The sequence below is a fragment of the Garra rufa genome, chromosome 11, assembly GCF_049309525.1.
Source record: "Garra rufa chromosome 11, GarRuf1.0, whole genome shotgun sequence".
NCBI classification, from domain to species: domain Eukaryota; kingdom Metazoa; phylum Chordata; class Actinopteri; order Cypriniformes; family Cyprinidae; genus Garra; species Garra rufa.
The window spans coordinates 3,363,053-3,380,601 of NC_133371.1; the positions used below are offsets into that span (position 1 = coordinate 3,363,053).

General features: G+C 38.1%; 1 protein-coding gene across 3 annotated transcripts in view; it reads left to right on the forward strand.

Annotated features, from left to right (window-relative positions):
- Positions 1 to 17,549, forward strand: part of bcl9l (bcl9 like) — a 69,043-nt gene that overhangs the window by 1,042 nt on the left and 50,452 nt on the right. The window lies entirely within an intron of this gene.

Consider the following 17,549-nt stretch of genomic DNA (forward strand, 5'->3'; position numbering starts at 1 on the left):
AGCGTTTGTCTGTAGTATTAAAGATGAGCTTTTTACAAAAGTGTGCTGCGAAGTGTCACGCAGGACATTAGTTTCTCTTTGAATATTGTGCAAATGAGTGTTGTGCACACATACAGTGGCCCCACTTAAGCCACACTTCAATGTCTGAATGTCCTTGCATCACATCAAAAAATATCCAACCAAGAGGCATTTACTGTAAACAAAGATAGCACAAGCACAGTTTGGAAGCAAAACATTGCACACAGTATTTTTGAATCACAAAATACACTTCCGAATGAAGAGTGGAGCATGTTTGTAGTCAGAAGGAAAGTTGTTTCTTGCATTTATTTAACCTCGTGTCATTAGAAACTTGGTTTCTTCCGTGGAGCACGAAATGAGAATTTGTGAGGAATGTATTGGTTTCACCTTTCCATTCAATTACGAAAACAAGCCATATAACAGCTTTGTGTGAGGAACAGACTGAAATTGAACTCGAACAATCTGTTAACCACTGAGAGTCGTTGAGTTGAATTTAGTTCTGCTGGCTACACAAACCTGTTGTATGGTTTCAGGAGACTTAAACTATATCACACAAGTTGTCTAAGCCACTTTTATGCGACTTTTACACAGCTTTTTTTGTCAATTTACATTCATTATATTAAAACGAGCGACCAGTATATGTTTCATGGAACGAAAGTCAGTCATGCAGGTTTCTAAACAGACTATTCTTTTGTGACAAACCACACTTGTGGTTACTCTGCTGGCGCACTTCAAGTATAAACTTGAGGGGAACTGATTTGACTTTTTCAATAAAGTGTAGTTCTAGTTTTAGAGAAAACTATTTGTATACCTAATTGTATGTTTTGTGACTAATAGGGTGACATTAAAATGTTTTTATGCCTTTTGGCGTCGCTGTAGTTCACCTTAGTGTATTATCAGACATTTTTGCGGAAGATCATGTGATTGATATATTGGTGAACCTACAACAGTCCGATAAACATTCAGAGACGGTCTAGTCATCAATTCCGACCGCATGCTTTTTTTTGATGTTGGCGTGATGTGGAATAATTCAACCATATAGTCAATTTTGGATCACAGCTATTGAGCAGAATTGGACTGTGCCTGGGCTCTGAACGTTATAAAAGACTTGTGCACTACACTTGAACTTGGCATAAACTATGTATGATGGTTTTTGTTTACCTCAAAATAAGGCATATTAAGACCCTTATATACTTTTATTTTGTGGAAATGAGTGCCTGGGACCTTCTGTAAAATATCTTCTGTGCTATGGAATGAAAACTGCTAGAAATAAAAGATCATAGAAGAACATTTTAATTATCTAAAGAATCTTTTCCCACTATAAAGAAGATTTTGTCCAGTGGAAAGTTTCCATGGATGTTAAAGGTTCTTTATTAAGGAACCTCAGAGAGGATTGGAACAGCATATTCATTTTTGGGTTGAAATAGTCCTTTAAATTGTAAGTGAAATATTACTTAATGAGAAAAGTGCACTGTGGGTCTTGATTTAATCTTTTGTGAGTTGATTGGATTGGGAAAGTTGGGCTGGCTTGATGACGTCCCACAAAAAGGTTAGTTGTTTCAGAGGCAGAGCAAATACATTTTTTATTTGTATTGGTTATTTGAAACAATGTGTGTAAAGATGATCTAGTCATTAATTCCGGCCACATGCTTTCTTGATGTTGGCGTGATGTGGCATGACAACTAATGGTTTCAAAGGAATAATTCAGTCATAGTCAATTTTGGATCACAGCTATTGAGCAGAATTGGACTGGGCCTGTTGAGCTCTGAACGCTATAAAAGACTTGTGCACTACACTTGAACTTGGCATAAACTATGTATGATGGTTTTTGTTTACCTCAAAATGAGGCATATTAAGACCCTTATATACTTTACTTTGGAAATGAGTGCCTGGGACCTTCTGTAAAATACCTTCTGTTCTATATAGCATGAACACAACTAAAAATAAAAGACCGTTTGTTTTTCTGTGAAGAACATTTTAATCATCTTTTTCCACTTTAAAGAAGCTTTTGTCCGATAGAAAGGTTCCATGGATGTTAAAGTTTCTTTATTAAAGGAGTTGTTCACTTTCAGAACAAAAATTTACAGATCATTTATTCACTTGTCATCCAAGATGTTCTTGTCTTTCTTTCTTCAGTCGTAAAGAAATTATGTTTTTGAGTAAAACATTTCAGGATTTCTCTCCATATAATGGACTTCTATGGTGCCCCCGAGTTTGAACTTCCAAAATGCAGCTTTAAATGTCTCTAAATGATCCCAGATGAGGAAGAAGGGTCTTATCTAGCAAAGCAATCGATTATTTTCTAAAAACATTTACGATTTGTATACTTTTTAACCTCAAATGCTCGTCTCGTCTAGCTCGGCAAGACAAGAGATCAAAAAGTATATAAATTGTAAATGTTTTTAGAAAATAACTGATCGTTTTGCTAGATAAGCTGGGATCATTTAGAGCCCTTTGAATCCACATTTAAACAGCATTTTTGGAAGTTCAAACTCGGGGGCACCATAGAAGTCCGTTAAATGGATAGAAATCCTGAATTTTTTAAATAAAAAAACACCATTTCTTTGCGACTGAAGAAGGAAAGACATGAACATCTTGGATGACAAAGGGGTGAGCACAATATCTGTAATTTTTTTTGTTCTGAAAGTGAACTACTCCTTTAAGGAACCTCAGGGAGGACTGGAACAGCATATTCATTTTTGGGTTGAAATAGTCCTTTAAACTGCAAGTGAAATATTACTTAATGAGAAAAGTGCACTGTGGGTCTTGATTCAATCTTTTGTGAATTGATTGGATTGGGAGAGTTGGGCTGGCTTGATGACGTCCCACGTAAAGGTTAGTTGTTTCAGAGGCAGGGCAAACACATTTTTGTAGTTTTATTGTTTATTTGAAATAACGTGTGCCATTCTTTATATTTGAATGAACATTTGCATCGCATTCAAACCTCTCACTGAAGGGTGCTACCCAAGTTCCCCTAATTCTCTTTTTCCTGTCAGATCTCCAGGGCCTCGGTGACGCAAGCTGATTAAGTTAGCGGTGTGTGTGATAGAAGGAGAGATAGTGATACTATGAGCTGACCCCAGATCAGACAGAGCTGATAATCTTGCGGTTTCTCCTGATAGTTTTGGCACAGAGGTCTGTTTGAATTAAACGCGTCTTTTTCCAAATTTCCCCCCATCACAAGAACCCGACAGACCGTCAGTAGTAGTCAGCAGTGTGAGCGGAGAGAGAGAATGTGTGAAGTGTATTCTGGCAGTGTTTGGCTGCTCTTTAGCCCACTGGCCACACAGGCCATTAGCTAGTGCTGTGAGCGTGATATCCTACCACGCTATTTTTAGAAGCTCACAGAGTTTGCAACTTGATCTGAATTGTCTTTGAGGCTCAAGGCTCACGGCGTGCTCTGCCCCACATTGGCTCAACACCTCGTAGACTTCAGCGAGTGTTTTAGAGCGAACCGCTCTAGGGATCTGGCTTTAAAGTGATCTAGATAATCTACAGTGTTAGAGCTCCAGTTGTGACGTCACAGAAATGAGGGAAATGTGACGGCAGTGTTTTACCAGTGAATGGTGATTGTGCTGGTTTGTTGAAAAAAGCCACCTACCCCTGTCTGACACTTTACCCTCTAGCCTTTGCGTAGTCTCACTGAAGGGACAGTACCGTACAGACATTATAATGCATTAGGTGTTTACCCAACAAAAAACACCAATTTCATCTAATTTATACCTAACCTATATACAGACTTGAATACACTTCTTCTATAATTTCTGAATTGAAATTCTTTTTAAGTCAGAAATACCAGGGTGCTACTTATTAGTACTGTCACAGATATATTTATTATTTTATTAGATATATTTAATGATATATAAATCGGGAAAATATACAGAGAGGACATTTCAGATGGTGTCTGTCATTTAAATGTATAATATCATGTGGTGCGCCTACAAAATATACTTAAATACTTGCACAAAAAAAAAAAATAATAATAATAATGACTTTATTCATCAGTTCTTCTCCTCTGCGTTACCCTAGCGCCATATTGGACGCCTACAAAACTACGAAACCTGAAAAGCACTGTTTATTTAATTTGCATCGTTGCTTTGTTGTATTTATTTGTGTTGTTGCTTGTAGTTAGATTTAATGATATATAAATTAGGAAAATATATAGAGAGGACCTCTGTTGTTGAATCTCTGTTGTTGAAATGTATAAAAATTCTTAAATCACGGATTTTCTAGATGAGTAAAAATGATTGTCTTGTTCTCAGAAAAAACATTTCAAAATAAAGTGCATTTCTGCTTGAAACATACAAAATAATCTGCCAATGGGGTAAGAAAAATAATCTTGTTTTCTGTTTGAAATATTTTTTTTTTGCTTACCCCATTGGCAGATTATTTTGCTTGTTCTAAGCAAAAACTCGCTTAATTTTGACTTGTTTTTTTTTTTCTGAAAAAAAAAAAAAAATTTTTACTTTGTAACGTCTAGAAAATCCTTCTTGATTTAAGAATTTATGGATATTTTGGCTGGAAACAAGGCAAAAAATCTAAGTAAGAAAAGCATTTATTGCAGTGTGTGGTGCGACTTGCTAAAAGCACAATAATATATCTATGATATTATTTGTTAAACAAATTTGCCTGCAAAATATACTTAAATTATATTTACAGACTTTACCACTGCTGAAAATCATGTTTTAAAGGGTTAGTTCACCCAAAAATGAAAATTCTGTTATTATAGCTCATCCTCATGTTGTTCCAAACCTATAAGACCTTTGTTTTACTTCATAACAAAAATTAAGATACTTTTCAAGAAAACCGAGAGCTCTTGGACCCTCCGTAGACAGCAAGGGTCGAAATGCTGAGTCAATTCATTCAGCGCTAAAGGGAGCAGCGTCATACACATATAGGGCAGAGTGTCATGTTATTTAAAGGGGAAGTTCACGCATCCATGAGTAACAAAGGTAGCTGCATTTTGATTACTTTTTTGCCATTTATCAGGCTTTTAGATATAGTTTGGGGTAACAAAGGGTTTTATAGGTTTGACTTACCTGGCACTTTAAATCAAAGTTTCAAACAACAACCACAACAAAACAACTAAAAAACAGATAAATACAAAAAGTAGAAATTGATAATATCTAAACATGCATCCAAATTCAAATGTAATCAAATGTATTTGCGTTCAGATTTGTGGAACTCACAATGCACTGACTCTCCAAAAATTAGTGTTGTTACTATGAAAGCCAATTTGAATGATAAGAAATTAGGGATGCACCAAAATGAAAATTCTTGGCCGAAGCCGAACAAAATTACACGCTGGGCCGAAGGCCGATTACCGAACACATTTTTTTGTGTTTTCCCAATTTTTTTTGACCATTGCATAATTAAAATAGCCAATATTTGCTTTTTTACAGTTTTGTCTTGCTTTTCAAATAAAAAAAAATCAATTACAAAACAACACTTTAAAATTATTTACTTAACACTGAACATTTTTAACATTCTAGTAGACATTATAGCCTACCAACAAAGCACAATTTAAAGGATAACTGTTGCCAAAATGCAACCTGGGCTGTTTTTTTTTTTACTGTAAACGAGACAAACTTATATCTAAAAGCATAATTACGACAAACGAGCCGTTTTTGAGATTGACTGTGATTTCGTTTTGTGGTCAATGGCCGGTGAATGGGAATACTAGGGGCATACATTTGAGCGCATCAAAATCGATATTTTTCCAACACTAAGAAGGCTCGACACACCATGAAACTTTGCTCGAAGTATCGCCTGGGTCTCTACACGTGAACTCCAGCATTGAGAACATTGTTTGTGTACACAGAGTTTACTAAAAAGAAAGTTTTTGAACAACTCACTTTCACTGTTTGAGTTTCCGCTCGCGGCCGTCTTGCCAGTCAAGAGGTGTCGATCTCCGAATGCGAGGATGGATAGCTCCTAAAGCATATTTCCATATAAATGCACGGCTAATTCGTTGTTTTGTCGCAAGTGAAAAACAATATTAAACTTCTAGTTGTAAAAAGAGCCTCATATAAGCCTAATATTTCGTCCTATGGAGTCCATTCATTCGCATTCGGAGATCGACACTTCTCGACTGGCAAGACGGCCGCGAGCGGAAACTCAAACAGTGTAAGTGAGTTGTTCAAAAACTTTCTTTTTAGTAAACTCTGTGTACACAATGTTCTTAATGCTGGAGTTCACGTGTAGAGACCCAGGCGATACTTCGAGCAAAGTTTCATGGTGTGTCGAGCCTTCTTAGTGTTGGAAAAATATCGATTTTGATGCGCTCAAATGTATGCCCCTAGTACTCCAGTTCACCGGCCATTGACCACAAAACGAAATCACGGTCAATCTCAAAAACGGCTCGTTTGTCGTAATTATGCTTTTAGATATAAGTTTGTCTCGTTTACAGTAAAAAAAAACAGCCCAGGTTGCATTTTGGCAACAGTTATCCTTTAACTTAAAATTAATAAGTTAGTGAAATAATATTCTTTGCTCATTTTTAAGTCCCCCTTCTTGAATCAGGCATGTGTTTTTTTTAATGTACAAGTAAATGCAGCTTTGCTGAGCAAAGGAGAATGTTATAATAAATGTATTAATAGAGCTGTTGTAATGATTATCATTATTTTTGTCTTACTTTTTTATTTATTTTACAGAACAACAGTAAAATTACAATACTAACATTTATGAATGTTGACTTATTTTGGCGGAAACCCGCAAGAAGACCTCAGTACTACTTTTTGCTGACAGCAGCAGATTTATGAATGATTCTCATTACTCCGTTTCAGCGCAGATTTTTCTTGCGATTTGGACTTTGAACCCTGGCTAAGGAGCTCATGCAGCGCTGTCAGAATACACACAATTTGTGTGTGTATTAGACGACAGAACTTTCTGTAGTTTATTTACTAATGGTTTAAGGCCATTTCACAATTTTAGTCATCATACAGTAACCAGCAACAACCACCTCTTTCTCTTCTCATCAAAGATACTAAACAGTCTCTTTGCATCTTTCTCGGACAGTTTTAAAGGCTTCCACACTGCCGACATGTTTGCTGCATTAGTGCACGCCTCTATTTGATTGCGTCACGTCATTGTTCGATATAATTTATTCAGACTTTTCGCTTATTAATTTTGGTGCATTCCTAGTTATGAGATAGCAGCAACTTTAGTTTAAAAGAGCACAAAGACATTTTTTTGACAATCATAACTTCTGAAGACAAACAGAGCAGACCCTGGACAAAGATGAAGCTTTCTAGAGCGCATGTGTCGAGCACCTGGATCTGCGCACGCTATCACTTTGAAAGGCTGTGCATTCAACTATGCAGATGCTATCATATGAGTACAAAACTGAAGTATACTTTGGGCTTAATGAAGGAGTGTGTGTCCACAGTTACTAAATTAGCATAACACATGGCCAAACCATTTCCATATAAGGGCTTTCCACATGACCTCTCCTGTACAGCCATTTAAAACTCTCTGCAAACAGGTTTCTGAACACTCCCTTCATTTTGGTTAAACAAGCAGATAGTCCACTCAAACCCACACCGTTGATGCAGTCAGTGTTGCTGTGTCGGGCTAGTTGGCATTCTAAAATAAACAGAGCAATGTTTTGATAGCACCACAGAGTCACACTGTTTACACTTGTTCAGAGGATTTGACCTAGAAATTCCATATTTATAAATGTCTCTGCATATTTAACTGGATAAGATCAATTATTTTAATATTTAAAAAATAAGTTCCCTACAAATGCACATTACTCCTGTGTGTGAATTTAAAAGCCTTCATGCACTGATTTGTATCTTACAGAGCTGCTTTGTTCCAGGACACTGTTTAGTTTGCTTAGGAACTGACTGTGGTTAGAGTGACCTGACTTGACCTCAAGTTCAAACCTACAATTCACTTCTGCTTCTGTGGAAACAGTAGAAGAGAAACAACTGCTTTAAGGAACTAGACTAGACTACATTTGTGATGTCACATTTTAGCCAATGGGAACATTTATCTGATAAAGGGATTGAATTCTTGAGATTCTTTCTGACTTTTTTTTTATAGAGACAGGGAGAGATGAATGGGGAAATGGTGGGAGAAAAGCAGGAAGTCAGATCAGTGAATGACACAAGTTGGATATGAACTGAGCACCACAAGTGCTCGACAGGGGCATAGGAACAACCCGGAAAGTAGGTGGGGAAAGATATTATAAATCTGACAAGCTTATCTTCACTAGTATGACACACATGTTAATGTCTGGTTGCCTTGGAAACTGATATGAGATACTTTTTATGAAAGGTCAGTCACTCAACATTTTCTAACTGTGTATGTACATATATATTTACATATATATATATATATATATATATATATATATATATATATGTATATGTGTGTGTGTGTGTGTGTGTGTGTGTGTGTGTGTACCTGGTATTTATCACATTATGGGGACCAAATGTCCCCACAAGGATAGTAATACCAGTAGATTTTGACCTTGTGGGGACATTTCTCAGGTCCCCATGAGGAAACAGGCTTATAAATCATGCACAATGAGTTTTTTTGAAAAGGTAAAAGTGTGCACAATCTCCTGTGAGGGCTAGGTTTAGGTGTAGGGTAGGTGTAGGGCCATAGAAAATACGGTTTGTACAGTATAAAAACCATTACGCCTATGGAATGTCCCCATAAAACATGTAAACCCAACGTGTGTGTGTGTGTGTGTGTGTGTGTGTGTGTGTGTGTGTGTGTGTGTGTGTGTGTGTGTATACATAAACACAGTGTTGGGCAAGTTACTTCCAAAAATGTAATACATTATATATTACTAGTTGCTGTCTTTTAAAAGTAATTAGTTACATTATAATATTACTGTCTCTAAATTGTAATGCGTTACACTACTTTTGAGTTACTTTCATAAAAATATCCACAGAAGTCTGACTAGGCATTATAAAATGCCAAAATGTAAGTTTTATTGCTGCTCATTAAACATTCATTGTAGGATAATTTGGTAGGTGTATATATAGCATAAATTTATAAAAACATATTTAGGTAGGCCTACCGATACGTAGGTAAAGCAAAGTGTCAAATGTACAAACATTAAACACAATAACTAGCGTATAGGCTCCTTTAAACAGTTTTCAGAACAAAACAAGATTGAAGAATATAAGTTGCTAAACAAGCCAAAACGAATTTGGTAAAGCAAAACTGAAAGCAAACGGTGTTGTTCTTACGCAGCCTACCTCTTTCATTCGGCATGAATCCAATTAAATGTGTCCATATTCGCAATGTATTTATTGCATTATGTAAACCTTGTTTTGTACTTAAGGTGCTTAAAAAACATCCTCCTCACATGAGAAAATATGTTTTTGGCCCAAGCTCAGGCTGAATGGTGCGAATTTTTCAATGCAGTACGCACTATTTAAATTTACCAGTGCACCTGCATTTTTATCCTTTTCTCTGAATGACTGAAAATAACGGGAGTGTGTCCATCTCACAAATGTAGAATCCGTCTCTGCAGTCATCTCAACCATCGGATTCCAGCAACAGGAAGACAAACTATTTTACCCGTGGAATTTGACAAAAATTTTGAGTTAAAATATGTTGTTGTAACTTGCGTTACTGAGATTGTAACGAGTAATGTTATTACCCATATTGTATTAGTAATGCGTTATATTACCATGTAAAAGTAATGTACTACTGTCATATTATTATAATGTGTTACTCCCAACACTGCTGCAGAGATGGATTCTACATTTGTGAGATGGTGAGATACGAATTATTATAATCAGTAGTTATGTTCTCACTGGATGCAACAAATGCCTTGTTATAATGGGTTTTACTGTTTTTGTCTCATTGCGCCGGGAAATGGCATCACAACATTTTAATGGGTGTAAATCCTGGAATAAACTGCGCGATTTTTGTCCTGATTTTCCACCGATTTACAGTCTGGAGAAGTTGAGGCTAGTTGCTGAAAGTCAGAGCGAGTAGTGTATGATAGTCACAGACTCTTCCATCTAGTTGGAGGATATCAAACATGTTTGATATTTTCAGCCAATTTTTTATAAAACATATTGTTTTCATTTGTTTCATGTTGTTAGCAGCAAGGCACATGTTTCTGCACGACTGCAAAGTCTGCTAGTGTATTATCCTCAGTCATGTAGTGTTTGATGGCCAGTTTTCCTCTGTCACTGTTTACAAAGTCGGTAAGTGTATGATGCCTATTGTTTAAAAAGTCTGTTCAGATTTTAAAAGCCTTGTAGTGTATTCCAGCCTTAACATTTCCATCACGCACTTGAGGTATTCAGCCAATCACAACGCACCAGATAGCTGGCCAATCAGAGAACACCTCGATGAGCTTTGTGAAAATTGAAGCGTTTCAGAAAGGTGGGGCAGAGAGGAGCAACCGTCATGTACAGTATGTGGTACCTCAAACTGCATAAATACATTGCATTACACCAAATACACAAAATAATCTTCTTTTTAGCAACGTTATAGGACCCTTTTACCACAAATGCTCGTCTTGTCTAGCTCTGTGATGCGCATGCATACTCTGTGCACTCCGGTTCAAGACAGTTAGGGTATGTCAAAAAACTTCTCATTTTCTCGTCCAACTTCAAAATTGTCCTACATTGCTGTTTTACCTTTTTTTGTTAAGGGTGTTTGACCCTCTTTGCATGTTCACTTTGCAAACACTGGGTTGGTTTTTCTGCAGTGATGTAGGACAATTTTGAAGTTGGAGGAGTTTTTCCACATACCCTAACTATACCCTAACTGATTTACCTTCACAGTACAGAGCACAGCATCTTTTTGACATGATGCTATCCACAGGAATCCGCTATAATGTTTGAGGAAGGGGGGTTTTCCCGGATCTGCACGTGCAAAATGTGGCTTAAAAACGATCTGTTTAAATGATTCAGAGTCGACTCTTTCTTTTAAGAGACAAGAACTTCATACATGGTGCATTTTCAGATTGATAAATTGGCAGGATGTTTCATTCACTTTGTTATACTCTGCATTAAAGCAAAAACAACATAGTTTTGGAATCTGTGCATATTTCTCTCTTAATTCAGACAAGGTGACTTTTTCAGTGGAGAAATAAAAATTATGGATAGAGTTGAAAGTAACAGTTTAAAACAACTTTTCGCTTCACAAGAGGTTAATAGAGGGACTGGATTACTTGTGGATTGTTTTGATGTTTTTATCAGCTGTTTGGACATTTGGACGGCACCCATTCACTGCAGAGGGTCTGCTGGTGAGCATGTAATGCTTAATTCCTCCAAATCTCTTCTGAAGATTTTATAATTTTTTTTAGTAACATAATAATCAAATTACATTAGAAGGCTAAAAACATGATCTGACTCTGGTGTAAGCATCAGATGCAAAACTCACTTTTACATGTTTTTTTTTTTAAATCAATGTGTGTTGGCAGTTTGCGTACACAACCACCCTACAATGTTAAAAATCCACCCAGTTGTATTTTTTTTTTATCTTTAAAAGTAATACCCCCTTTTTAAAATCAGGTAATTTTCAGCTTGTTGTCAGTGTGACGACACACAGACAGAGGAAGCTCCCACAATAGCTGATTGACATGAGCGCCTTACCTTAGGGTTTGAACCGTGCCCGAGTGCGTTTGACCACCAAAGCGCGGTTCGTTTGGCTAGTGTGAGTGCTCCGAACCGTGCCCAGGCGCGGCTCATTTAGCCGTCCCTGGCCCGCTTGGAAGAGGTGGGCCAGAGCACGGTTCAGTTGGACTAGGGCGTGGTTCGCATGCAGTGTGAGCACTTTTTGCGAGGTAATCAACGTTTTTATAGTCCGTAATCAAAGCTGCAAAGTCCTTGCTGCACTTCAGCTGGTACCTTGCAAACCTCCTCATACGAGCAACACGATTGCGCGAAAATATTCGTGCCACAAAGGCGATAGACCTGTTTAACAATAGGCTGTGGACCACCGCAGAACAAACGACTCAAAATTACTATCCACAAAGTAAAAAGAGCGATAGACTAAATTGCGTTCAGCGAGACACCGCTATTCCTGTTTATCCTGAAACCGTAACACCATAATGACGTAAGCATGCTCCGACACGAATGCTGAAACCCTATGTGAGTGCAGGCCAGAGGGGGAGTGGGGAGGGGGGGGGGAATCGTACTCTGGCTCGGTTCATGGAAACCGTGCCTAGTGTGAGTACACCCTTAGACCCGCCCTCACCGAGCTAAAACAGTCCGACTCCGATCGCCATTGTGTGACTCAGGTGCAGGGAAAGACAAGAATGTCTCCGATTGAGCGATTGAGGTGTTTTGTTGTTGGATGTAATAATAAATATAGCAGTTGTCATTTACTCCCGACACCTGAGCCGCTGAAGACGCAGAGGATTAAGCCGATCCCGATCTACATATGCGTCTGTGTTCGTGTGAATCATTCCTGATGCAGCTTCACCCACAGCAGAAGTGAGTATAAGGGTTTTTTATGCATCTTTGCAAATGGCCTTTCTTATTAATGTGCTAGTTAGAAAGTTTTGCAGCTAAACGCGGTTAAAGTAAACTTTACGGCTCGTCATCCCACTGCAGAGAGGGGCGGGGCGAGCAGAGCTCATTAGCATTTAAAGGAACATGCAACAGAATAGCTCGCTGTAAAAAGGGCTGATTTTGACAAGGTAAAAAGAGTGTTTTTTACACTGCCATTGAGAAATTTTAACCAACGTGTGAGTTTAGCTCCAACCCTAATCAAACACACCTGAACAAGCTAATCAAGCTCTTCATCATTACTAGAAAGTTACAGGCAGGTGAGTTTGATCAAGGTTTGGGGGTAAACTCTGCAGGAAAGTGGACCTCGAGGGCCAGAGTTGAGAACCTCTGCCCTAAGTAATCATATCAACTTGTGGAAAATGGGCATCCGATGGCCCCTTTAAAAATACATAAAACAAATCAATCCATTTAGCAATTAAAAAACATAATTTCATACTAAAAAAGAAAAAAGAAGAACAGAAAATAATTCCAGAAAGATGAAGAAGAAAACATAGTATCTGGAATAGCTCTGGGGCATGTTGAAAATAGGAACAGGGTGTCAATCCTTGAATGGGCTAAAGTCCAGCTCCATCGATTAAAATGGGGGCGATCAAGTTTTGACATGTTGCCATGTCTGTACGCATCCGGTTTATGCGCTGTCTAAGGTTGCCGACCTGTGCCCTGTTCTAATACCACTTAATTTCCTCCGCTGCAAAACCAGAGTGGACCTTTTTATGCTGGCCTGTGCAAGCTTTATACAGCCCAACATATGGCCTCTCACCTGAGACGCTGTGATGCCACACTTCAGATCACCTGTGCTAAGGGACAGCGTTTGTCCCTATGCTACCATCTGCTTTCATGTTGTTTGAAGAGTAGTGCATCCTCTCAGGCAAACAGACAGGCATCCAGGGAAGGCATATTCACGTCGGGAATATTAAAAACAAGAACCACCGCAGGTCTGTGTTATATAACCCTGTACGCACCACCACAGTATCACCTCGTCATAAAAACAACAATAGTTAGGCAAGAGGAAGGTGAAATGTTTCATCAATTGTAGATCTGTGTTTTGAGTCTATTAAAGTCTGTTTGTAGTGCACTGGAAGGACAATGAGATCCAACGTTTGGAACAAAGTGTTTCTTATCTGGTCAGGTGATCTGAGCTTCCAGATGAGTTACAAGTCGCGGTGCTAAGGTGAGCTATGAAAGAATAATGTGATATCGAGAAGCTTTCAGTGCACCGAAAACAACAGAACCCAGCTGTGACACTCAGAACTCTCCACAGTCAACACAACAAGCCTTTTTTTCCTTTAGTACAAACTCTTTGGCTCAATCGAGCTAGAACTTTGCCCTACATTTAAGGTGGAATGGAAATTATTCTGTGTGTGTACAAGATTCCAGTTGAGTTTGTTCCTCCAGCGCTGCAATTGGCTGGATGGCAGAGTGTGTATACACTTGCTTAATTTAAAACTTAAATATTTAGCCTTACCCGCCAATGATAAAGTAAGATTTCTCTCTTAAGAGAAAATTTACTGTACTCTTTCCTCTGTAATGATGATTGTTGATACTCATGTAGTTAATTTAGATTTACAAAGCACGGAATTGTGCAATGGTTAAAAGTCTTAATGTGGACCATGAATGAAAAAATGAGGTAGTACTATAACAAAAAAATATAGTAAAACATTAATCTTCGATTGACCCAGTCAGCTCTTTCAAATATCACATTTGTTAGAATCATATGAAAACATCTTGCTGTACAAAGAAATTAAGAAGTAGATGGATGATGTTAAATGGGAAAGATTTGTTGCTATTGTGTCAGTCAGATGCTCTGTTAACCGCATTAACTTTCAGTGACTTGAATGCACCTCTTTTATAATAAACAATTGTAATGACTGAAAAAATAACACTTTTTTTATTAGTTACAAAAACAGCAAAGACAAATGCATAGTTAATACATTTCCTAGAATTAAAAACAAATATTATAAAAATGTGAAAATCAATTGTTTCGCCAAAATAAATAAATAAATAAACAGAACAACAACATATGAGATAATTTGTCCTTTTATTTTGTGTGATCATGTTGAGTGGGACTCTCCAAAATGTAATGATACAGTCGAGTTCAAAAGTTTACATCCCCTTTCAGAATCTGCAAAATGTTAATTATTTTACCAAAATAAGATGGATAATACAAAATGCATTTTTTATTTAGTACTGACCTGAATAAGATATTTCACATAAAAGACATATAGACCTATATTACATATAGTCCACAAGAGAAAATAATAGTTGAATTTACAAAAATGACCCCGTTTAAAAGTTTACATACAGTCGTGGCCATAAGTTTTGAGAATTACATAAATATTGGAAATTGCTGCTTAAGTTTTTATAATAGCAATTTGCATATACTCCAGAATGTTATGAAGAGTGATCAGATGAATTGCATAGTCCTTCTTTGCCATGAAAATTAACTTAATCCCGAAAAAAAACTTTCCACTGCATTTCATTGCTGTCATTAAAGGACCTGCTGAGATCATTTCAGTAATCGTCTCGTTAACTCAGGTGAGAATGTTGACGAGCACAAGGCTGGAGATCATTATGTCAGGCTGATTGGGTTAGAATGGCAGACTTGACATGTTAAAAGGAGGGTGATGCTTGAAATCATTGTTCTTCCATTGTTAACCACGGTGACCTGCAAAGAAACGCGTGCAGCCATCATTGCGTTGCATAAAAATGGCTTCACAGGCAAGGATTTTGTGGCTACTAAGATTGCACATGAATCAACAATTTATAGGATCATCAAGAACTTCAAGGAAAGAGGTTCAGTTCTTGTTAAGAAGGCTTCAGGGCATCCAAGAAAGTCCAGCAAGCGCCAGGATCATCATCTAAAGAGGATTCAGCTGCAGGATCGGAGTGCCACCAGTGCAGAGCTTGCTCAGGAATGGCAGCAGGCAGGTGTGAGCGCATCTGAACGCACAGTGAGGCCAAGACTTTTGAAAGATGGCCTGGTGTCAAGAAGGGCAGCAAAGAAGCCACTTCTCTCCAAAAAAAAACATGAGGGACAGATTGATCTTCTGCAAAAAGTATGGCGAATGGACTGCTGAGGACTGGGGCAAAGTCATATTCTCCGATGAAGCCTCTTTCCGATTGTTTGGGGCATCTGGAAAAAGGCTTGTCCGGAGAAGAAAAGGTAAAGGTAAGTAAAGCATCCTGAGACCATTCATGTGTGGGGTTGCTTCTCATCCAAGGGAGTGGGCTCACTCACAATTTTGCCCAAAAACACAGCCATGAATAAAGAATGGTACCAAAACACCCTCCAACAGCAACTTCTTCCAACAATCCAACAACAATTTGGTGAAGAATAATGCATTTTCCAGCACGATGGAGCACCGTGCCATAAGGCAAAAGTGATAACTAAGTGGATCGGGGACCAAAACGTTGAAATTTTGGGTCCATGGCCTGGAAACTCCCCAGATCTTAATCCCATTGAGAACTTGTGGACAAACAAAAACCCACTAATTCTGACAAACTCCAAGAAGTGATTATGAAAGAATGGGTTGCTATCAGTCAGGATCTGGCCCAGAAGTTGATTGAGAGCATGCCCAGTCGAATTGCAGAGGTCCTGGAAAAGAAGGGCCAACACTGCAAATACTGACTCTTTGCATAAATGTCATGTAATTGTCGATGAAAGCCTTTGAAACGGATGAAGTGCTTGTAATTATATTTCAGTACATCACAGAAACAACTGAAACAAAGATCTAAAAGCAGTTTAGCAGCAAACTTTGTGAAAACTAATATTTGTGTCATTCTCAAAACTTTTGGCCACGACTGTACACTTGATTCTTAATACTGTGTTGGTATCGAATGATCCACAGCTGTTTTTTGTTTAGTGTAGTAGTTGTTCATGAGTCCCTTGTTTGTCCTGAACAGTTAAACTGTCCGCTGTTCCTCAAAAAAATTCATTAGGTCCCACAAATTCTGTGGTCAAATTCTGAACCCTTTCCAACAATGACTGTTTGATTTTGAGATCCATCTTTTCACACTGAGGACAACTGAGGGACTCATATGCAACTATAACAGAAGGTTCAAACGCTCACTGATGCTCCAGAAGGAAACACAATGCATTAAGAGCCGGGGGGGTAAAAACTTTTTGAATTTGAAGATCAGGGTAAATTTAACTTATTTTTTTCTTTTAGGAAACATATAATTATCATCTGTAGCCTCTGAAGGGCAGTACTAATTTAAAAAATATGATATTTAGGTAAAAAAAAAAAAAAATGCATTCCGGTCAAAAGTTTTCACCCCTGGCTCTTAATGCATTGTTTTTCCTTCTAAAGTTTTTTTTGTTTTGTTTGGAATGCATTAAACTTCTATTAACTTCTAAAAGCATAATTAGACACCAGAATATCATAGAGAATTGCTGATTGTTTTTTTTGACCCTCTGGAACTGTGGGCGGAAACTTTTGCACAGGCAAACACCACTCACATTTTCTTTAGAAAATCTACAAATCTGTTTTTCACTTGCACGTCTCACTTTCCTGCATGTGTCGCTCTCTCTTTCTCATGCTGAACACTAGATCTACAGAACAGAGACCATACCTCCATCTCCCTCTCACCATCTCCTGTCTGTTTGTGCTGCGGCTGCAATTTGCTCTTTTTTCCTTGCTCTAGTTGGCTGACGGCCCAGAGTGTGTTGGAAAAGATACAACCCTTGACCCCCCGTGCAAAGTGAGCCGAGCTCTTCCCTGTCTTTACAGAGAGAGAATGAAATAGAGAAAGAGACTGCAGAGCTCATCGAGGGACTGCGGCCTCAGTCACTGCATACACTGCTGTTCTGTGGCCATGACATCTGTTTATGCTGTATTTCCTACTGCCCGCCTGCCCTCTCTCTCTCTCTTTCTCTCTCTGTTTTCAGTTCTCCTGGGGGTCACATGGTATGTTCCACGATGTGATCGTTTTGTATACACCTGTCCTGAACCAATGCGTACTTGTTTACCTCCAACCCTTTGTCGTCATTTTTGCAGATAGATTTTTACTTAACAGGCCAACACAGCAACACTG